Source organism: Chiloscyllium punctatum, chromosome 3, assembly GCF_047496795.1.
Source record: "Chiloscyllium punctatum isolate Juve2018m chromosome 3, sChiPun1.3, whole genome shotgun sequence".
NCBI classification, from domain to species: domain Eukaryota; kingdom Metazoa; phylum Chordata; class Chondrichthyes; order Orectolobiformes; family Hemiscylliidae; genus Chiloscyllium; species Chiloscyllium punctatum.
The window spans coordinates 139,377,159-139,400,910 of record NC_092741.1 but is presented as its reverse complement, the minus strand read 5'-3'; the positions used below and the strand labels follow the sequence as shown (position 1 = coordinate 139,400,910).

Genomic DNA, 23,752 nt, shown 5'->3' with positions numbered 1-23,752 from the left:
ATTGATCCACATTATCTTCTACCAACAAACTGACGTTCAGCAGGTCTAGGGGATCCATCAGCTTCCAATCCCACTAATTTCTCCAGTGCTGCTGACTTATTTTTTTTTAAAAAAAGCTGTTTCCCATTCTCACTGGTCCGCTGGTTCTGGTAGATGTTATTGTATTTTCTTGTGAAATACACCAGTTTCTCAGCTATTTCCGTACTTCCTATTATAAATTCTCCTGCTGAACAATCACGTTATAGCAAATTCACATTAACGAATCATGCATTATAGCAGAACAATCTGTATAATATGCTCACTGTTTATTAGGTAAAAGATAACTTTGCTTCCTGTCTGCCAGAGTTGAATCAGTTTTCAATCATTTCAGTACATGACTTCCAATCCCATGTATTTGAATTTTGCATATTAAATCTCTTATATGGGCCTTTAACAAAAGCCTTCTGAAATTCCAAATAAACCCATCCACTGACTCCCATTATCCATTCAACTAATTACATCCTCAAGATTCCAGCAAATTTGTCAGGCACAACTTTTCATTCATAAGTTCATGCAGACTCTCTCAGAACAAAACTGATAAAGAGAATAAACTGTTCCCAACCTTAAGGTTTGTTGCTCTTTTGACCAATATATATACTTCTTCCTTGTATTTAATATACTATAATTTCCCTTATTTACTGTAGTCTGACCATATTTTCCAACTATTTTTTGCACCAGATTGAGATGAATAACGTTTGCAGTTAATCCAGACACTCTAATTGTTCATCATTGCTTACTTACTGTCATCCCTTTTAATAACTTTCCCCAATTCTCATAGCTAGCTCGCACCTCATACTATCATAATTGCTTTTAAATTCAGTATCCTAAACCATTTCACTTTCCATCTTAATGAAAATTTCTGCGCTATTGTGGTCATTTGTCCCCCCCCAAAGTGCACACACAACTAGAGATTGTCAATATCGCTTCCTCCTTGCACAATATCCAACCAAAATAGACTGTTTTTTCATGTACCAATGGTACAGAGAACACCACAAAGGTTTACAGGAAAGCCACACACACAGACCAAGTCCTAAACTATGAAAGCAACCACCCCAACATACACAAACGAAGTTGCATCAGGATACTATTCAAAAAGGGGCCACAACACACTGCAGCACACCACAACTACAAAAACAGGAAGAGGAACACCTATACAAAGTATTCGCCAAAAACGGATACCCTCGCAATTTCATCAACAGATGCCTAAGGGAGAGACAACGGAACGAGGACATACCGCAACCCAAAGGACTAGCCACACTACCATACATCAGGAGCATTTCTGAACTGACAGCCAGACGACTGTGACCACTAGGACTCATAACAGCACACAAACCAACAGCCACTCTCAGACAACTACTCACCAGAACAAAGGACCCGATACCCAACATGAGCAAAACTAATGTAGTGTACAAAATCCCATGCAAGGACTGCAGAAAACACTACATAGGACAAACAGGAAGACAGTTAACGATCCGTATACACGAACACCAACTAGCCACGAAACGACACGACCAGCTATCCTTCGTAGCCACACACACAGACGACAAGCAACATGAATTCGACTGGGACAACACTACTATTATAGGACAAGCCAAACAGAGAACAGCCAGGGAATTCCTAGAGGCATGGCACTCATCCACAGACTAATCAACAAACACATCGACCTGGACCCAATATACAGGCCACTACAGCAGACAGCTCGAACTGACAACCGGAAGCGGCAGAGACAGACCACTATAAATGCCGGAGGAAACCGTACAGAAGCGCTTCACAGGAGGCTCCCAAGCACTGGGGATGTCACCTAGACAGGGGACGAAACGTTTGCAAGACAAATTCCCAGCTCGGCGAACAGAACCACAACAACGAGCACCCGAGCTACAAATCTTCTCCCAAACTTTGAATCTTGTATACATTTCATGGTTTTACCTTAGAAAAAACATTAAGTTTATCTAGTCGAAAATTAAACTGAAGTTACCCATGATCATTGCTTCATCTTTATGACATGCAACTTTAAATTTCCTAATTTTGACAATGGCTGCCAACCTCATTCAAGAAGCCTTTGTGCTTCTAGACTGGACAGCATCAAATTTACTACTGTCCGCTTTTGTGAACATGAAGTTATCTCCAATTCATTTGCTCATGTTCTAACCTGCATCCTTTCACCTATTTCTCTACTTGACCTAAATTGGCTCCTGGTGAATGGTGCTACAAAATATTAACTACTAATTTTTGAATTACATTGTCCAATACAATACTTCAGATTTTAAATCGATAGAAAATGTCTAGTTGCCTTTTTATAAAAAAATTGGCCATTAAGACTGTCACAGCCATCACCTGGCCCACACATTGGCCAGGTTACATGAAGGCAGTGGGAAAAGAGAGAGGGAGAAGGAGGAAGACAGGTTTTATGAAGGCAAGTGGGAGAGATGGAAGGAAAAGAGAAACTAAGAAAGCAGTGTTGAAAAGTGGGTAACACTCAGTAGCACCAAGTGACAATAATAAATTAAATATAAATAATTACTGCTGATCCAGTATACCAACCACCATGGTCTCAGGTGACTGACCTGGTCAGTGACTTGCATACCCTGGGAATGATTTTCTTTGATGGTTGTGATTTGAACTTTTTTTCAACTGCTTAAAACTCCTTCCTTGTGCAAAAAGTTCCTTAAAATTGACTTTGGCTCAACATTTGGTCATTCACCAACACTTCTTTATGTTATGATCTGGTGTTAAATTTGTTTTTAAATAATCCTGCGTAGCACCTGGGAACACTTTACTACACAACAGTCATTATAAAAAATGTAAGTTGTTCTTGTTCATCCAACTGCTTTGACTCATTGTCTGGAGCTGCACCAGAGCAGGACTTTGTATTGAGGTGGGTAATGCTGCAATGGAGCATGGCAGCGACCGGTGCCCAGCGCAAGCACAGATAGTGGCAGCAGCCAGTGATATGGTGGTCAGGGTCAAAGCCTTGAATGCAACTGCAAAACCTGGCAGGCCCAATGGAGGTCAGTGATTGGCAATGGAGGCGGCTGGCAGGCACAGGCAGGTTTTAGCCCAACGTGGGTGAAAGCATGCCTAGCACTGGCACAGAAAGCCCTCTTGGGAAAAGCCCAGTTGGAGGCATCTGCAGACCCACGGCTTAAAAAGGATTGTAAATGTTTGACATTTTAAAACTAACTTTATTTTCTACTCCAATCTTTATTTTTCTACTTTCTGTAACTAAGATTTTGTACTTGGGTACACTTGAACATGAGATGATGCTATGTGTGGCAACATTGTACACTTTTCACTGGATTGTTGTAGCTCATACTTGAGTACATGTGAAACTAAATCGAAATCATTTTATCTACCTCTTCATTTCACTGGACACAGGGATAGCAGGGTTAAGCTTAAAAGTCTTATACACAGTCTTTTAGATTTTTCCAAATCCTACCTTGTATTTTGCAAGGACACGGAAAATGCAAACACATACACATAACTGTTCACTGCACAATTTCAAAACAAGCCATTGGAAAAAAAATATGCTGGTGGCGCCAATCTAGTCAATTCAAGTTCCAGCCAGTGCTAACTGGAAGTGTTACCTATGTATTACAGCATTTTTAAGTGCTCTGTTTTGAAACCTGGAGTATTCATTTCTACTTACCCATAGAAACTTTGAAAAGAAACAATAGCGTATCTAAATTTAACAACCACCCACAATCATAGACAAATTAAAAATCACTCACTCAATTTGAGCAAAAGGCAAGACTTCAAATCTTAAAGTAATGCCTTCTTTTGCACTCAATGCTTTTAAAAAAGTTAGAACTACTATTGTTTGAAACAGAATTATGATGCATAGCAAAGTCCCATCAACCAGCAAGTATCATTCCAAGGAATGACGACATGCACAACTCCTCATATGCATGCACAATGTTTGCCAAAAATATGTTTTAACTTAGAAATGAACACGCTCAAAAACACATGCACGAGTCTTTGGAACGGATACACAGAGACACAGTAAAATCCAAGGACATGGCCAATCGCTAGTCTGTTAGCCTTTGTTCTCTAATCACTATAAGAAATAAGCTAGTATCTCTTAGATGGCAGCAATGTCTCAAGTTACTTTTGCTTAAGACTGGCTTACCTAATACCAATGTAAACAGTTGTCTTACCATTCTAAGAAGTTACCTTGTATTTCAAGTTGTGCCTCCTCTGCTGAAGACTTTAGTTGATAATTCTTTACCTCTGAATACTAAGTGAGCCCTGTACACCAGTATTAAAAGAAGTGTGGGTAAAAGAATATCCGAGCAAAGCTAGTTACTGGCTGAGAACATTGTATTTTGCTTCATAAAATGTCACATGTACAATAAGTTTGCATTGTAAACTAAGGAGTAGTACAGACTAAGTAGTGAAGCAAAATTCATTTTATAATTAGCAAACAATTCACCATTAATACTCTTGCCATAGAAAAGTACCACCTTTAAGTGATTAGCTATTCTAATTCATAGAGTCATAGAATCTTTGCAGTGCAGAAAAGACCATTTTGCCCATTCAGTATCCCACACAGACCCCCCCAAAAAGTATCCCACCCAGACCCATCCTATGCCATAACCCCTCATTTCCTATGTCTAACCCAACTAGACTGCACATTTCTGGACAAGTCCAATCCATCTAACTTGCAACATTTGGACAGTGGGTGGATACTAGAACACCTAACAGAAACCTACACAAGCAATCACCCAAATCTGGAAGTAATTTGGGTCCCTGGCATGGTGAAGCATTTTTGAGATAGGAATTCTTTAAATGAATGTAATACAGCAACACTGGATTTCTCCACATGGTTTCACTTGCTTTAGTTGTAGAGTACAGTTTTGACATCACACAAAACAAGTTTTAATAATTTATAATCAACATTTATTCAGAGATAACATCTGGCACATCACACTTGGACAATTGACAAGAATACCTTGTACAATAGCATTTGGGCAGATTACAGGAAGACAGACTAAAGTATTGATCAAAAAAGTGGTTATAAGTGTGCTCAATCCAACAAATCAAAACATGTATTTATTATTAGCATGGGTTGAAATGGGATCTTTTTTTCATATTATGCATAGTTATTGCATATACTGTAAATACTCAAGTAAAAAATCAACATCACATAAAAGTCAACCTCCTATTTTTTGCCAAAATGTCTGGAATTTTCCATTTATCTTGTGTAAAAGACCCTAGCTCTTCACAGATAACAGATCAACATTTGCGAGTCAAGGTATTATCTGTACATAATTGTACAGATGACAAACTCAGTTCCGTTTTTTATGCTACTTTGATTTGATGTACAATTCACACCAATTCACCATGAAAGAGTCAGTTGACAACCAACCTCCTGGAACACAGTCATGTACTGGTTGATGTTTTGAAATTTCTTCATGTCATGTAAAAATACCAAACACAAAAAAAAATACAGCAGCATTTAAACTGAACATTATTGAAGTTGCAGCAAAGATAAACAACTGTGCAGTAGAGACACAATTTAGTGTTTTGGAGAAACTGGAAAGATTGGAGAAAGATACTAAATCAACTCAGACAACGCCGAAACAAAAAAAGTGTGCCAAAGGTAAATCTAGCAAGTGACCACAACTGGAGAAAAAAAGTTGCTGAGTAGGTACTTGAAAATTGTCAAAATGGAAAATGTGTTAGTTGTGAAGCCATCTGAATCCACACACAAAACTAATCAAAGAAGGATGGAATTTCGGATTTTATGGCAAGTGCTGGATGGTGCACAAGGTTCATGAGAAGTCATGACTTAGTACTTTGGCAGAGAACTAAGACAGTACAAAAGCTGCCTGCTGAACTAGATATTAGTTTCACCAGCTTGTAATCAGAAATCAGCAGAAGTAAGGCTACAAATGATCCTGCATTGGAAACATGGACAAAACACTGATTAATCTCGACAGCCAGAGAATCAGACTGTGAACCAAAAAGGAGAAAAAAAAACAGAATTGGTGAGAACCACTGGCCATGAGAAAAGTAGGTTTACTTTAGTTCTTGCCTTTACGGCTAATGAACTGAAGTTAAAACCAATGGCTGTTTTTAAGAGAAAAACTTTGCCAAAGGAGAAATTACCAAAAAGAACAGTTGTCCATATGCATTCATTCACAAGGCTGGATGGATGGATGAAGGTGGATGCAGAAAATGATGAAAGGAAATTTGGAATTTACAACCTGATGGACTATGCAAGGGAGGGAAAAAAAGGTATCGCCTGGGACCAGTTTAGAACACCTCTGGAGAAGAATGGATAACATCCAATCACATAGCACTGATGTGGCTGAAATTCCTGGTGGATTTACAAGGGTTTTGCAATCAACAGATGTTGACATCAAGAAGTCTTTTAAAGACATGATGAGAATGAAGTGGAATAACTGGATGAGTGATGGAGAAAAAGAAAATACACGGAGGGAGGCAGTATGGGGGCTCCCTCACTATCTTTGAATGGACTGTCGATTCATGAAAGGAAATAAAAGCTGAGACTGTTTTCAAATCATTCAAGAAATGTGGAATTTCGAATGCATTGGACGGGTATAGAGGACGATTATCTATGGGAAGACACTGATAAAGAAGCGAATTATGTGTTACTGCTAACAAAGGACAGCAAAGATGAAGGATCCATATGAAGATATCATTCATGCTGATGAGTATGAAGCTTTTTCAAGATCCTCAGCAACGAAGTGAGATTTTGCAAGATTTTAATGAACTGTTATATTTGATATGTTTAATTTAAGATGTAACATTTAATTGTTATTTAAAGCCATATCATGTTTATTTCATGTTTGTATGTATAAATGAAAGCTTACTAATTCACTGGTTTCTATTTGTATTTATCCAGTAATTACTGTAATTAGTTGTCTTTATTGGTTTAGATCAATTGGGCTTCTGCTAACAATACGGTATTTTGGACTGTAACATGAATTTCAGCCCCTCAAAAAGTAGCATCCATGTAGTAGTCAATCCCATACATTTAACATCGTCTAAAAACTTTGACTTTTACATGAGTATATACAGTATGGGTTAGTAGTCAAATTTGTCACAACTTACAGGTAGAGGACAAAATTGGACATCAGAGATATGGACACGTAGTGCATGGTGTCCAAATAATCAGTACATGACTCGTACAATTTTAAATTCAAGTTTAGAACAACCTGTTATGAAAATAATTTATATATCAAGAACAGCTCGTACAAGAGGTAACAGCATATAGATACCTTGTTTAGGAGAGCAGGAAATTCAATATTGGAGTTGTTTGCAAACAACTCAAATTCACAGCAAGTATAATAACCTGTGCACGGTGTTGACATTCAAAGTTACAAAGATGTACAGCACTGAAAAAGACCCTTCGGTCCAATTCATCCATGCCGACCAGATATCCTAACCTAATTTAGTTCTATTTGTCAGCACTTGGCACATATCTCTCTAAACCTTTTCTATTCGTATACCTATCCAGACGCCTTTTAAAGTTTGTCATTGTACCAACCTCCACCACTTCCTCTGGCAGCTCATTCCATACATGCACAACCCTCTGCAAGAAAAAAAAGTTGCCCTCTACGTCCCTTTTAAATCTTTCCTCTCTCACCTTAAACTCTAGTTTTGGACTGCCCCACCTCAGGGAAAGACCTTGTCCATTTACTCTATCCATACCCTTCTAATTTTATAAACCTCCATAAAAGGTCACCTCTTAACCTTCGACACTCCCAGAAAAACAGACCCAGCCTATTTAGCCTCTCCCAACAGTTCTCACCCTGCAACCCCGGCAAATCTTTTCTGAACCCTTTCAAGTTACACATCTTTCCGACAGGAGGGAGACCAGAATTGCACACAACATTCCAAAAGTGGCCTAATCAATGACTTCTATAGCCACAACATGACCTTCCAACACATACATTCAGTGCCCTAACCAATACAGGCAAGCATACTAAACACCTTCTTCACTATCCTATCTACCTGCGAGTCCACTTTCAAGGAATTAGAAACTGCACTCTAGGGTCTCTTTGTTCAGCAAAACTCCCCAGGACCTTACCAATAAGTGTACAAGTCTCACCTTGAACTGCCTTTCCAAACTACAACACCTCACATTTATATAAATTAAACTCCATCTGCCAACTCTCAGCACATTGGCCCACCTGGTCAAGATCCTGTTTTACTCAGGAGATAACCTTCTTCCCTGTTCAATACACCTTCAATTCTGGTGTCATCTGCAAAATTACTAACTTTACCTCCTATGTTCACATTCAAATCATTTATATAAAAATTACAAAAAACTGCACCCAGCACCACTCCTTGTGGCTCACCACTAGTCACAGGCCTCCAGTGTGAAAAACAATCCTCCACCATCATCCACTGTCTTCTATCTTAGAGACAGTTCTGTATCCAAACGGTTAGTTCTCACTGCATTACATTTAACTTTGCCAACCAGTCTACCATGAAGAACCTTATTAAGTACCTCACTGACTGCTATTGTTTATCTTTCCCATATTTACCAGCCATATTCTACCATACTTTTTTTTCTAGAGCTGAATAAGTTCTAGTCTCATGGACTGAGACAGAAGATATATTCTGACTCACTCCTACTCTTAAATGATTAGCACCAAATGTAGCAATTTGCAACATATAGGAGCAGACAATGGAAGCTTGAGTATTAGTAGGAGTAGGCCATTCAGCTCTTCAAATTGTGTCAAATCTGATAATTGTGGCTGATCATCCAACTCAAAAGCCTGTTCCTGTTTTGTTCACCCCTGCACCAACATTTCCTTTGAACCCCTTGTTCTCACTTTGCATCCCACTAGCCTGTATATTCAAAAGGCTATATGTCGCCATTTCTGCCATCTTTAGACACACATTCCTCTTCCCTCGTCAGAATTGTGCAGCAACTATTCCTTTCAGGACATGCTGGTCCATCCTCCCTCCACCACTCCCAAGACATCCTCATAAGCACCTTCATGTAAATCACAGTAGTTGTTATACTTACCCGTTTATGTACTCACTCCTCACCACCCAAGGCCCCCAGACACACCTTTCAAGTGAAGCAGCAAGCTACCTACATGTCACTAAATTTACTCTACTGTATTCACTATCCACAACACACTCTCCTCTGCACTAGGGTGACAAAAACACAGACTGAATGACTGCGCTGTGGAACAGGTGCATTCTGTCCATAAAAATGATTCCAGTTATCTGTCAATTCAACATACCACTGGTGTTCCCATGCCACAATTTCTGTCTATTTAAAGTGCTCCAGCAAGGTTAAGATTACCACCCCTATCCCCAAGTCCTGTCATGACATGGGTTGCTTTGAGCACAGCCACCTCATCTTCACCCCCTCATAACTCATGTCAGCTACCTAGCTTTTCTTCCCTGGCTTACTATCAACAATTCTTTTGTTGATCTACTTTTGTTTTCTCTCTCTCTCTCTGGGCCCCATCTCCACCTATTCCACTGCTCCCATTAACAGCATAAATACCACCTTTTCTGATTTGCTATCAGTTCAGAACATTACTGGACTCAATTTTAAATCTGTTTCTCTCTTCACAGATATTGGGCTTGAGTAATTTCCTGTTTTTCAACATTTCGGAATCAGGAAAATTTGCACAATAAGTTGCTTAGTGCAGAAGTGAGTTTGAGCACCTTCAACCTGGAAAGGACAGCTGGAAACAGAACAACAGAAATCCATCTTGCATCCTAGCTTTGCTGAACAGAGCAAAAATAAAGGATTAAGGGACCTAGTATTTTACAGAAGGTTGTTCTCTGTGCAATGCAGAGGAGGTTGTGCAAGAGAGTTTAGAGATTACAATTTGAAAGAATACATCAGTTTGTGGAGTTTCGGCCAGTGACACTGAGATTATGCCATTAACCCTTGAGCTGTGGCCATTTCAATGGATGCAAAAGCTGGGCCACGTATACAGGAATCTGTGATATCATTAATAACAACAGTCAGAATGACCATACCACAACCGCCTTTTCCTCCTTGAGCAAACGGATAATAAATGGATAGAGTCTCAGCCAGATCAATAATGTCCTACAAATCAATTTTAGAATGGATTTATACTCTTGAAATGATTAATTAGATTACTTACAGTGTGGAAACAGGCCCTTTGGCCCAACAAGCCCACACCGACCCTCCGAAGAGCAACCCACCCAGACCCATTCCCCTACATTCACCCCTTCACCTAACACTATGGGCAATTTAGCATGGCCAATTCACCTAACCTGCACATTTTTGGACTATGGGAAGAAACCGGAGTACCCGGAGGAAACCCACGCAGACACAGGGAGAATGTGCAAACTCCACACAGACAGTTGCCCAAGGTGGGAATTGAACCTGGGCCTCTGGCGCTGTGAGGCAGCAGTGCTAACCATTGTGGGAATGATTCTACAACATTTAGCTCTCAGTATGACAGTTCATTTTGATCTTCGCAAACCCATTACCAATGCACTTCCATTTTCCCAGATAAATAGGCATTAGGGGAAATAAATTCTAAAATTTGCAAGATTTTCACAATTTTTAAACAGGGAAATAACTTGGATGAGACTGCTTATTCTATATAAAATACATACTGTAACTTAGCGAAGCATGCGTTCGCAGCATTATTCAAATTATGCTATTTTGTAGAAGACAGTACAATGTTGAAACAAGATCAGAAATTGCTCAAGAAAAAGCTAATTTGGTAACATGTGTGGACAGAAGGCAGAGTCGATGTTTCAGGTCCGGTGACCCTTCTCCAGAAGATTCTGAAGAAAGCCTGAACTTTTCCAGCAATTTCTGATTGTTTCCAATTTCCAGCATCCCCTGTTCTTTGTACTAAAAAGTAGTGTTTTGAACAAGAATTTCTCAATTACTTGCCTAGAATTTGTAAGCTTTAGTATTGTAAATCACCTTTAATATGTCTTACACTCTCTCTTCCCCTTCACAAAATGGCTGGTAGTAGTTACTCAAGGGTTCTTAAATACTAGCTGCTGTGGCTTTACTCAAAAGTAAAATAAATTGTGTGCCTATCTACAACTGTCTTTGTTGGTCTTCTACATTCTTTTGTTCTTGTGCTAGGACTATCATTCTCTTATGATACTCTCTACAGTTCACCATCCCTTCTACTTACCGTTCCTTTCTCCAACTTTCTGCTCCCTTCTGTATGTCCCTCTCTCTATATTTTTTCCTTCCTCTGATTCTCCATCGCTCTGCAAGAATCCATATAGAGTTATTTACAGCCAGGGCAGAACCACAACTATGATACAGTTAGAGAATCTAGTTCTGTAGAGATAAACTGCTAAGCAGTTATAATCTGGCAAATAGGAGAACAGTTGAGTAAACCTACTCAGAGCTGCTTCCAATGCATTTCTATCTTTTGACATGATAGAAAGTATGGACTATTGATTTTTAAATTCTGTTGTCTGGTTCTATAATTGGGATTTCCACGACTGAAATGGATTTTAAAAAAAACAAACGGACTTAAAAAGGCCTCAGTGATCACCTGACCATACAGGGTAGCCAAGATCCATAAAACCATGTGGAATAAACTAAACCACCTGAACTGAAATTGACATTTTATCATAACATTGGAACTAGTCACCCAATCAGGCACAGAAAAGGCTCTCATCACCCACTTTAAATTGCATGCAAGAGCATTTCATATAACACAGATGAAAAACTTTACCTCCAATTGTCAACCTAGGAGACAATGAGACAGACATAAAATATGAACACCTGCTTGCATCTGGCAGAGCAGTAGACAGATCTTAGACTGCAAAATTGGAACTAGTGAGAGAAAATGCGTTTTTTGCCTTTCAAAAAGGAAAGATGTCTAGAACTGATTGGACGGAAACACCAGACACCACAAATTTTGAAAGCATATCATCAATATTTGCTACTATTGATGACTCAAGACACCAACGAAAACAACTTTGGTCTCCAGTTAAAATCTCACACCTCAAGGATACAATTTCAAATGCTTGAGGGTATCTTCCTTAGTTAGTTTGTGCACACATACCTGCATTTGATGTTGTGCCTTTAATCATCTTGAGGGATTAGCAGATGATGAAACTGATCTTTCACTTCAGAAAACCTTACCATTGGCTCCTTACTGCTATTGTGAAATCCAATTCATTGTGTTAATTGGAGAAAGACATAGACCTGTGCTAAAAGTAAATAAAATCTTTGTTGCAGTCGACAAGGGAGTTGAAAAGAGAGAAGCCAACTCATCCCTCCTCACCTGGTCATCACACCTTTCCCAAAATTCCTTAAATCCTCCAGATGTAGTTCACCCATACCCAGTACAAGTGTAACAAAATTCATTTCTGTTATATTCCATTTTCCTTGCAACAGACAACATTGCATTTATTCAACAGTACACCCAGAACCTTCAGTGTACTGCAGGATGTCTACAATCTCCATTCAGTAACATACTGACTTTCTTTTCATCTTTATATTTAACACTGAAAACCTGATGAAATCACCTCCCCATCTTAGTTGCTCAGCCTCAAATTGACTCATGCTCAGATGGTTCATTAGACATAAACATGAATATAGATAACTTTTAGGACAACAGTCAGGAAAGGCAGAAATAATGCAATTAAAATATGAAGGAAGTAAGGAAACATACACCAACTTTTTTAGAAAAGCTTCTTTAAAATAATGATATATCCCAAAGCATTGGACAAGATCACTGTAAAACAAGGTATGACACAGTCATGAGTCAAAAGATTGTTAAAGATATAGTAAATATGGACTATCAATTTTCAAATTCCATCAACATTTCTAATGCTAGAAACCTTCACAGGATAAAGATATTTTTAAAAAGACAAACACTGACTAAAAATGGCTGCTGTGGAAACGTGACCACAAGCTGAGACAAGATTTGTGAAATCATTTAGAGATATTCAGACACGCTGCACCAACTGTAATTACCATTTCATCCAAAGCAGACAAAGTTAGCAAAAAATTCACATATTTAATTTAATTCTCACTAGCACAAGTTCATTTTGGGAGATGAAAGGACATGTGTAAACTAATCAGTTTGGAAGGGCAATGCAGCAGACTCAAGAATATACAAAAGAGACCGATAACAAAAGCCATATGTGTATAATGAACAAGAATGGTAAATTCTGAAGAATTTGGAAGCCTCTCTACCTCAAAGTCAATGCCTAATTGAAACACAATTTGGGACAACAGCCATTGACTGAGATCTACAAACTTTGCCACTGTTGTACAAAACAATTCAACAATTAAACAACTGATCTCAGGTTTAAAATCTTCATCACGCTTGGTTTTAAGAACTTTAATTGCCTTTAGCTTCTTCCTCATACTAGACAAACATTTCTCTCTATTCCTGAAAAAGAAAGTCTGATTTCCTCCTCCTCAACCTGATCATAAGGCAAAAGGTATGGTCATTTGTTTCAAGAGCAAAGCCCCAGAAGAGGCAATTAGTGGTCTCAGTGATGAGATGAGGATGGAGATGGAGATCAGAAGTGACACCAAAGCTCTAAAGGGACCGGATTAATCTCAATTCTTTGCTACAGAGAGGAATGGAGGTAGCGGCTTGGGAAAGAAGTTTGGAGTGGGCAATGAAAACAATTACTTCAGCATTCCTAATAATTAATTTGGAGAAAAGATCTGCTCAACCAATGCACAAAAAAAGTAGTAATTTTGAATCATTTATTCACTTTTCAAATTGTTAACGTTCAACTATACTTTATGTTTGTCAAGCTGGGAAGTTGATTGCCGACGTTTCTTCCTGTCCAGGTGGCACCTTCAGTGCTTTGGAGCCTCCTGTGAAACACTGCTGTACTGTGCCTTCTGGAGTTTATTTGATTCCGTTCCTGCTGCTTCCCATTCCAGTTATTCATTGTAGTGGTCTGTATATTGGGTCTAGGTCAAATGTGTTTATTGATGGAGTCCATTGGTGAGTGCCATGCTTCTAGGAATTCTCTGGTTGTCCTGTTTAGCTTGTCCTATTATTGTTGTGTTGCCCCAGTGAAATCTGTGGTCCTTGCCATTCTACGTTTATGGCTACCAGGGACAGCTGGTCGTGGCATTTAGGGGCTAATTGGTGGTCATGGATGCAGTTTGCTACTTGTCTGCCTGTTTGTCTTACATATAGTGTTTCATGTAGTCTTTGCATGGAATGCTGTAACCTACATTTGTCTTGCACATGATGGCACCCTCTTATCCTATCCTTGTAACCCTGCATTTCCCAGGGCTAATCCACCTAGTCTGCATATCCCTGGACACTATGGGCAATTTACCATAGCCAATCCACCTAATCTGCACATCTTTGGACTATGGGAGGAAACCAGAGCAACCAGAGGAAACACACGCAGATGCAAGAGAATGTGCAAACTCCACACAGACAGACAGTCACCCAAAGGAAACCAGAAGTGCTATTCTTGGTCAAAAAAGTTTCAAAAGTGGTGTTCAACCTCAAAGCAATTATCAGTTAAATTCCAACTTGGGTCACAGCCCATACAGAGTAGTTTACTCAGATGCAAAATCAGAGCTCATCTCAACTCATTTTATATCAGTAGGCCAAATGCAAACATTTATGAAAATAACTGCTACAACATAGTAAAGAAAAAACTTAAAGTTTTTACTTTATTCACAGATATGTTTAGATAAAGAAATTAACCAAAACTCAATGTTTCAAGCTAAGGTTTTGCTGATCACTCACAGTAGGTGGCTGAGGCTGGGGTCTGTGGCTTCAGTACGAGAGGGGAGAGGTAAAGGTAATACTGGGCTCATCAGCTCCACCCCCTTATTCCACAGCCTTATATGTATGATCCCAGCACTTACATTTTCTTTTACTTTACAAATGGTTTTCTTTTTATTCATGAGAACTGCTCACCTTGTAAACATGGGTGCCACGGTGGCACAGTGGTTAGCACTGCTGCCTCACAGCACCGGAGACCCGGGTTCAATTCCTGCCTCAGGCGACTGACTGTGTGGAGTTTGCACGTTCTCCCCGTGTCTGCGTGGGTTTCCTCCGGGTGCTCCGGTTTCCTCCCACAGTCCAAAGATGTGCAGGTCAGGTGAATTGGCCATGCTAAATTGCCCGTAGTGTTAGGTAAGGGGTAGATGTAGATCTAGATGTAGATGTAGGGGTGTGGGTGGGTTACGCTTCGGCGGGGCGGTGTGGACTTGTTGGGCCGAAGGGCCTGTTTCCACACTGTAGGTGTGTAATCTAATTTTCAATTTTTGTGAACTTATTTCATCTGTCTAGAATAAATTTGAAACTAAAAACAAAGGCAGAATTATACTATACTTTAATAAAAGGTGCATTTTACATCATTTAAAAAAAATATTTTCCAGACAGAATGATAACTGCAGTCATCCATTAAGGGGGTAGGGTCAGGAGTGTGGGGCATTGCATCCTTCATGATCACAAATGGTGGCAGTGTCCCTTCCTCTGGGGTAGGAAGCATGGGTTCAGGCCCCAATAACTTCTCTGAACATGCTTTTTGGAAACCTCCTGCAACAATGCATACTGAATAATTGCATTTAAAAAATGTGTTGGATATTTCAAGTTCACCCTCAGCAACATTCCTTGATCTCACATTGAAAAACCTTTCAAAGATTTGTTGCTCCGGCAGAAAAAATGTTCAATTTCTATAAAGCGACCCCAAGTCACTGTTGAAGTTTTTAGAATTTTATGTAGTTGGAGTCATACAGGATGGAAAACGATTCTTTGTTCCAACTAGTTCACACTGACCATGTTCCCAAACTAAATTAATTCTACTTGCCTGTGTTTGGTCCCTATTACTCCAAACCTTTCCTAAATCATGCACATATTCAGATATTTTAACTGTCTGCATCCACCACTTCCTCTGGCAGTTCATTCTGAATTTAAAAAAAAGTTTCCCCTCAGTTTTTAAAAACTCTCTCCTCTCACCGGTCTTGAAATCCTCCATCCAAAGGAAAAAAGGACACCCACTATTCATGTTATCTATAATCCCATGATTGTTTAAACCCCTAAGAGGTCATCACCAACCTCCTACACACCAGGGAGAAGAAAAAAATCCCAGCTCATTTCTTTAACTCAAGTCCTCCATTCCTAGCAACATCCTGGTAAGTGTTTTTCTGAACCTTATCCAATTTACTAATATCCTTCCTGTAGCAGAGTGACCAGAACTGCACAATACTCCAGAAGAGGCCTCACTAACGAGCTGAACAACCTCAACAGGATTCCCAACTCCTTTACTCAAATAGTCTGAGCAATGAAGGCAAGCACACCAAACACCTTCTTAACTACTTTATCTACCGTGATGTAAATTTCAAAGAATTATGTACCTGGACCTCTAGGTTTCTGTTCTACAACACTACCCAGAACACGGCTGGTCACAGGCATCCATTAATTGCATAAGTTCTGCCTTTGTTTCCCAAAATGCAATATCTCATATTTATCCAAATTAAACTCCATCTACCACTCCTCAGCACATTGGCCCAATTGTGCAAGATCTATCTGTAATCGGAGATAACCTTCACTGTCCACTATTCCACCAATATTGGTGTAATCCACAAACTAACCATACTTCCTATATCCTCATTCAAATCATTTATACAAATGACAATAAAAGCAGACCCAGCACTGATCTGTGTGGAATATTGCTGGTCACAAGCCTCCAGTCCAAAAAAACCCTCCAACACCTTCAAGCCAATTCTGTATCCAATTGGCAAGCTCTTCCTGAATCCCATGTTAACTAACTTTACTTATTAGTCTACCACGTGGAACTTTGCCAAAGGCTTCACTAAAGTCTATATTAACAACATCCACCACTCTGACCCCAAATTAATCCTTTTGGTTATCTCCTTAATAAAACTCAAATCAAGTTTGAAACACATGATTTCTCTCACACAAAACCATGCTGACTATCCCTAGTCAGTCTTTGCCTCTCGAAATGCATGTAAATCCTATCAAAAATCACTTCCAACAACTTAACTACCACTGATGCCAGGCTCACAGGTCTCCAGTTCCCAGGTATTATCCTTATTTAAGGGGCTGCAAAGGCACAGCATTAGCCACTCTCCAGTCTACCAAGACCTCATCTGAGGATATGGACGATATAGAATATTTCTTCAACAAGTTGGTAAGCTTTTTTGGTATATGTGTTTTTTTTTGCCATTTATATAGCCATAAAACAATAGGGTGATAAGATACAATTTTTCCAATTTTTAAGACTGAAATAAAAGGAAAGGAATACTTAAGGAGCTAATAAGTTAGTTTTGGCTTCCAAGGGAAAAATGAATTAGAGCAAGAAACTAGTTTGTTTTTAAAAAATAGTGTGACCTGATGTCGAACTATTAACTGGAGTTCAAGGCAGATAGATTCAGGAAGAGACAGAGTCAACGATTGTCAGGTTTAAACTTTGAAGTAACACGAATTAGTCATGGCTATACCAGGCTCTCTTACACATTAGATGAAGGTTTAATCTAATCTTCATTAGAATGCTCATTCTCTGAAGGCTCTCAAAAGCTAGCCCAATATTGTGCAGTTTCACAACATCCATCCGATAGGAAGGAGACCAGAATTGCACGCAATAGTCCAACAGTGGCCTAACCAATGTCATGTACAGTCGCAACATGACCTCCCAACTCCTGTATTCAATACTCTGACCAATAAAGGAAAGCATACCAAACGTCTTCTTCACTATCCTATCTACCTGTGACTCCACTTTCAAGGAGCAATGAACCTGCACTCCAAGGTCTCTTTGTTCAGCAACACTCCCTAGGACCTTACCATTAAGTGTATAAGTCCTGCTAAGATTTGCTTTCACAAAATGCAGCAACTCGCATTTATCGGAATTAAACTCCAGCTGCCACTTCTCAGCCCATTGGCCCATCTGGTCAAGATCCTGTTGTAATCTGAAGTAACTCTCTTCGCTGTCCACTACACTTCCAATTTTGGTGTCATCTGCAAACCTACTAACTGAACCTCTTATGCTCGCATCCAAATCATTTATGTAAATAACAAAACATAGAGGACGCAGCACCATTCCTTGTGGCACTCCACTGGTCACAGGCCTCCAGTCTGAAAAACAACCCTCCACCACCACCACCCTCTGTCTTCTTCCTTTTGAGCCAGTTCTGTATCCAAATGGCTAGTTCTCCCTGTATTCCATGGAGATCTAACCTTGCTAATCAGTCTCCCATGGGGAACCTTGTCGAACGCCTTACTGAAGTCCATATAGATCACATCTACCGCTCTGCCCTCATCAATCCTCTGTTACTTCCTCATAAAAAAAAGGCAATCACCTGCCAGCAATAGAGTCATAGAGATGTATCTCTGGCAATTTCTGTTTTGGTTGTTTCAGACCTGCAGCATCAGCAGTTCTTTGTTTTTATTTTAGAGCTACTTATATTCATTAACCTGCAGTTCAGTGGCATCATGCAAGATTGCTCCAGGGTCCTGAATTCCAAAGGAACAAATTCAACACAAGCAAAAAAGATGAATAGAAAAACTAATTGAGAATTAAATCAGGAACAGTCAGTTTAACTCACCTCTGAATACGGCATTCCTAATGCTACAGAATAATTCAGAGGCTAAATTACAAGGGAATTATCCAAACCAAAGTTCACATGCCATAAGTTTGATTGTCAAGAATAAGAATGGAGTTTGGAACTTCACGGACCTACAGTCAGAGCAGGACACTTATACAAAATATTGCCCTAAAACTCCCCTTCAAGTATTATGAAGTGGGATTTCCAAAATAAAAAGTTTTTCACAAATCCTCGTAAGTGACTTTCAAACCCAGTCATCACCGATGCTGTTAAACCAGAAAACAACAAACTGATGATACCGCTATTTAAAAAAAAAGTGCAAGTTGTAATCTAAAGAACCAGCAGTGGATCAACTTTTAAACACCCTTCAGTTGCACTACCCTTCCATCTATAAAACTGTCCCTCCTAAAATTAGCTTCTACACTCATGCACAAGCTGAACTTCTAATTTCGGATGCATTTATATAGTACATACCTAACCACTAGAATGGCAAAGAAAAGAATGGGAGAGAGAAAAAAAAAAGACAAAAAATATCCCCAGAATTTTTCAGTGTTTCTCACAAATCAAAAATGATAGCAAATTAACTTAGAAGGCAATCTTGCACATATGACAATTTAAATGTAGAAGGAAATAACTGAAGACCATATAGAATCTTTTCATTATCCACAGTCTCCGAACACACAAGGAGAAACAGTTCTCTAATCCTACTCATGAAAGAAATTCAGATCCCAATTTTTGCCTGATCTGCTTAATGGAAACATCCCAACCTTATTCAGAGTATGTATCTGAATTAAACAAATATAAAAGAGGTTGAGTATCTTGGAGAAAAAAGTACAGGGGAAATAATGTTTTGGTGAACGAATGGGAGGATAGGTGTGAGAAAGCTGGAAAAATAACCACCATTGTTGGATAGAGAAAAGTTCGGGAATAACAAGGTCAAAATTGAGAACATCCACTGTACTGATGGCTGTATGATTAGAAGAGATTGTAGCAATATTGTATTAAGGAGGTGGGACAGAAAAAGGAATGTTAACACTAGGATAAAAATCAAGGCATTGATAGACTAGGAGTTAACTGCAAATCAGCAAGCAAAAGTCTGATGGGTGAATGCAATTGGATGTTGGTGAGTTAAACAACAAATTTTTGGATGAGCTCAAATTCATGGAGGGTGAAAGCCTGAAGATGGGAAGGAAAAATTCAATAGGTAGATCAGTGCATCTGGAGAGATTAAAGCATCAAAATGATTAGTTTAGCAGCAAGAGCAATGAAGAAATAGAAGTCGATTGTTTTAGCAACGAAGACAATGAGGTCAAGAGCTAATCTTATGGTTAACTAGAATTCAAAAGCAGGTTTGGCCCCAGAAGTGGCCAAGATGGAGGTTAGATAGGTAGAAGAATTTAAATATGGAGGCAAAAGAAAATGTTTCAGCTTTCTTGAAGCTCAAGTAAAAGAAATTCCTGCTCAACAGTGCTGGGTGATGGATAAGCAGGTTGACAATAGAGGCAGTGAAGGAGTTGAGAGAGCTGAAGTGATTGTGTTGTTGGTATTTTTCTTCTTGCAGGAGATGAGAGGGTTGCTGTTGAGTCCAACATTTAATATCCATCCTAATTACTTGAGTAGATGATAATGAGTCACATTCTTATACCACTGCTGTGACAATAAAGGATATCTGGTGGGTGTACAGTCATAAATGTCAATGCAATGGCATTAGTGGAAGTGCTAGAATTTTTTTTTAATTTTACACAAAGGGTAGCAAAATGTTGCTGTTTGCAATAGAGGTTGCATCTATGTGCACTGTGAATAAAAAAGGATGTAATGTATTTGTGGGAATTTAGATTTTGAAATAAAGGCAAATTGATTTTAATTTCATTTCTGTGAAGGCAATTTTATATAAATAGGTCAGCAAGTAATTTGGAAAAGTGACCCAAAGACATTATTTCCATGAAATCACGTTACCAATGGTATTAACTGATGAAAAAAGAAGTGATCAGGCTAAGTTGGTTTGTGTTTTGTTCAGAAGAATCAAGTTTCACTTTCATTCAGCAGAAGACTGAAGCTCAGTTCAAGGGAAGTAATTTCATTCTTGGAGAAGGATAGTTTTTTTAAAGCTTCATAGAATCTCCATGTTGAAAGAATTTATCGAAATCTCTTGGCCAAATCAAAATGGAAAAGTAATCTGGATCCTCTGACCTGAAAAGGAGGTTCACAACAATAAATTAAACAAAGCAACTGGCAATTTAAGCTTTGAAATGGAGTATGTGAAAAAGAAATTCAATATTTTACTAGCAATATATGTTTCTGCCATTTATATTAGGATCTTTTTTCAAATCTCATATTAAATACAAAACTTTGAAATATTTTATGTTGAAATGAACTTTAGCTGCTCACGTGACTATGTTCAGTGACTAATCACCATAGTGACCAACTGCAAAAATTAAACTTTTGAACAATTAAAACAGGTTTCATTCTGAGATTGACTTGTCAAATATTAACACCAGTTGGAATTATAGTGCACATGCATAGATTCGGGTGTTTGACACACAGACTGGACATGAGGGAAGCTACATCAACTATCTTCAAAAAAAAATTAAAGTTCAGGATAAGTTTTACAAGAGAAAAAAAAAATGGAAAAAAATTGGCCTTATCAGCCATAGACTAAATTGTTGTTATTTGCAGCTGCTGAGTGATAAGGGTAGGTAAAAATCTCTATTTATACTTACAAGGGGGTAACGTTCAACTATCATTCACTTTGTAGCCATAAAAACAGACGACTCGTTGGAGAGAACAAATGGTTATATAATGTGTGCATGACTACATTTAAAGAAGTAGAATGGCTTAAGAAACACTAAGGGTACAGTGGAGGCAAAGGAATAAAAAAATTCAAAAACCAAAAATTAAGTAATGAAATTCATTTGCTATGGATGTGCAGCAACCATAGGACTTGGTGCTCCAGGGAAAACCATTTTTTTTAAAATGCGGAAATCCAAAGTCCTCTCTTTCCCTCCCTTCATTTGCAATAGGGTGAAGGCCGAACATGCTAATTGAGATATAACATTGATTTAACTTATCTCACATGAACTTGACTGCTTTAAGCAGAGTGCTGAACCAGATATCGTGCATAAGTTATCAACTAACAGATGCAGCCAGTACAAAACACAACAGATATTCAGATGAACACCTAAAAAGATCAAACTGCTCATACTGAGAATTAACTAAAAAAAAGGATGTTGATGTTTTACTACCAACATGATTGGCATGATGGAAAAAAAAACAGAACATTACTATACTTTGGATAATGTTATAAAGTATCAGGCACTTGGCAATTTGATGTGGGAGTTCAAAGAAATTCCCAGAGGAAACAATGTTATACTTAACAGAGTGAATACATACACAACAAGACCTCTAGTTCGCGACTAGTGAATCAACAGCTAGGAGAAAATGAAGACTGCAGATGCTGGAGATCAGAGTCTGAAGGGCTTATGCTCAAAAGATCGATTCCCCTGATCCTCGGATGCTGCCTGACCTGTTGTGCTTTTCCAGCACCACACTTTTCCACTCAAGTGAATCTCATATCGAACATGAAACAAAATTAAGGTTTTTCTGTTGCATTCACTAAATCAGCATTTTCAAATAGGGTACTTATTTTTTCTGTTCATACTTTAAGAGGGGATAAAAGTGCTAGAAAGGAAATTCAATATACCTCAGTGATTTAATACTTCAAGAGGACAGTTAGTTTTGCATGTGTTCACTCTTCCAACTCAAGATGACGACGACATCAACAAGAGATCACTGAATTATGTTTCAGGTGTGAGGTGTCCACATGACTAAATCAAACCACATTAGAGTCACAGATTCAGAGTTACACAGCATGGAAACAGACCTTTTGGACCAATTCATCAATGTCAGATATTGTAACCAATCTAGTCCCATTTACCAGCATTTGGCCCATATCCCTCTAAACTCCTCCTATTCATGTACCCATCCAGATGCTTTTTAAACATGTTCACCACTTCCTCTGGCAGCTTGTTCCATGCAGGCACTACCCTCAGCATAAAAAAGATGCCCTTCAGTTTTAGTATCCTCTAACATGAGGAAAACACCTTGACTTGGCTATTCACTGCACCTCATGATTTTATAAACCTCTAGATAGAAGATCACCCCTCAGTCTCCAACACTGTGGGAGAAATAGCACCAGCCTATTCAACCTCTCCATCCTCTCACTTTAGCTCAGGCCTTCCAATCCCAACAATGTCCCTGTAAATCTTTCCTGAACCCTTTCAAGTTTAGCAACATCTTTCCTAAAGCAGGGAGCCGAGAACAGAGTGCAGGATTCCAAAAATAGCGCAGCCAATGTCCTGCACAGCTGCAGTGTGACAGAGTGTAGTGCTGGAAAAGCACAGCTGATCAGGCAGTATCTGAGGGGCAGGAAAATCAACATTTTGGGAAAAAGTTCTTCATCAGGAATTTCTGATATAAGGCTTTTGCCCGAAATGTCGATTTTCCTGCCCCTCGGATGTTGCCTGACCTGCTGTGCTTCTCCAGCACCAAACTCTTCACTCTAACCTCCAGCACCGGCAGTTCTCACTTTCGCCCTGCAATGTGACATCCCAATTCTTATACTCAATGCACTAACCAATAAAAGGTAAGCTTGTCAAACACCTTCTTCACCACCTTGTCTGGTTGTGACTTCATTTACAAGGAACCCTGCACCTGTACCCCTAGGTCCCTTTGTTCAGCAACACTCCTTGGAGCCCTACCATTAAGTGTACAAGTCCTGCCCATATTTGCCTTACAAAAGCACAACACCTCGTTTATCTAAAATTAAACAGCGTCTGCCACTCCTTCAGCCCTTGGCCCTTCTTATCAATGTCCCATTGGACTTCAAAATCACCTTCTTCACTGTCTACTATGTTCAATATATCATATCAGTTGCATGACACTATGATCATGGGCTATAAACTCTGTCTTATGATCCTGCCAGTACTTCCAAATAAACCTGTTGGACTATAACCTGGTGTTGTGAGATTTTTAAACTTTGCCCACCTCAGTCCAACATCAGCCCCTCATCAGCATGACCAATTTTGGTGTCATCTGCAAACTAACCAACCATACCTCCTATATTCACATCCAAATCATTTAAGCAGTAGACCTTGCACCAATCCTAGCTACACACCACAGGTCACAAGCCTCCAGTCC

At 39.1% G+C, this 23,752-nt stretch overlaps 1 protein-coding gene across 3 annotated transcripts in view; it reads right to left on the bottom strand.

The window, feature by feature from the left end:
• LOC140465662 (lysophospholipid acyltransferase 2-like) overlaps nt 1-23,752 on the bottom strand; it is a 129,889-nt gene that overhangs the window by 92,963 nt on the left and 13,174 nt on the right. Inside the window, exons 1-2 of one of the 3 annotated variants that reach the window (XM_072561278.1) lie at nt 12,057-12,239; nt 11,169-11,247 (exon numbers count right to left, since the gene is read on the bottom strand). The exons of 1 other annotated variant lie outside the window; for it this stretch is intronic. The gene's annotated coding sequence lies outside the window, so the exon portion shown is untranslated. Of the gene's footprint in view, nt 1-11,168; nt 11,248-12,056; nt 12,240-23,752 lie in introns of those variants that run through there. One more of the 3 variants, XM_072561271.1, reaches the window with a different exon arrangement.